Source organism: Notothenia coriiceps, unplaced genomic scaffold, assembly GCF_000735185.1.
Source record: "Notothenia coriiceps isolate Sejong01 unplaced genomic scaffold, NC01 NC01_scaffold00033463, whole genome shotgun sequence".
In the NCBI taxonomy this organism is placed as follows: domain Eukaryota; kingdom Metazoa; phylum Chordata; class Actinopteri; order Perciformes; family Nototheniidae; genus Notothenia; species Notothenia coriiceps.
In genome coordinates, this window is record NW_011366164.1 from 4,567 (window position 1) to 5,590 (window position 1,024).

Genomic DNA, 1,024 nt, shown 5'->3' on the forward strand with positions numbered 1-1,024 from the left:
TGGTGACAAAGCGCAGCCCTGGCGGAGGCCAACCCTCACCTGAAATGGGTCCGACTTACTGCCGAGGACCCGGACACAGCTCTCGCTTTGGGAGTACAGAGATTGGATGGCCCTGAGTAGAGACCCCCTCACCCCATACTCCCGCAGCACCTCCCACAGTGACTCCCTGGGAACCCGGTCATACGCCTTCTCCAAGTCTACAAAACACATGTAGACTGGATAAGCGTACTCCCAGGCCCCCTCCAGGATCCTTGCGAGAGTAAAAAGCTGATCCGTCGTTCCACGACCAGGACGGAATCGCATTGTTCCTCCTCAATCTGAGGTTCGACAATCGGCCTGACCCTCCTTTCGAGTACCTTAGAGTAAACTTTCCCGGGGAGGCTGAGTAGTGTGATGCCTCTGTAATTGGCACACACCCTCTGATCCCCCTTTTTAAAAAGGGGAACCACCACCCCGGTCTGCCACTCCTTCGGTACTGTTTCCGACTTCCACGCAACGTTGATGAGACGTGTCAACCATGACAGTCCCTCAACACCCAGAGCCTTCAGCATTTCTGGGCGGATCTCATCCACCCCGGGGCTTTGCCATTGAAGTTGTTTGACGACCTCAGTGACCTCCCCCGGGAGATTGTGTATCCCCGTCATACTCCAGCTCTGCCTCTAACATAGAGGCGGAGTTGTCGGGTTCAGGAGTTCCTCAAAGTCCTTCAACGCCCTAACACTCATCAGTTGAGGTCAACACTCCCATCCTTCTGCAAGCTTGGATGGTTCCCTGCTTCCCCTCCTGAGGTGTCGGACATTTTCCAGAACAACTTTGGTGCCGCCGAAAGTCTTTTCCATGTCTTCTCCGAACTTCTCCCACACCCGCTGCTTTGCCTCGGCCACGGCTGAGGCTGCTGCCCTTCGGGCCTGTCGGTACCTTGCAACTGCCTCGAGTCCCCCGGGATAACAAATCCCTGAAGGCCTCCTTCTTCAGTCGGACGGCTTCCCTGACCACCGGTGTCCACCAGGAGGTTCGAGGGTTA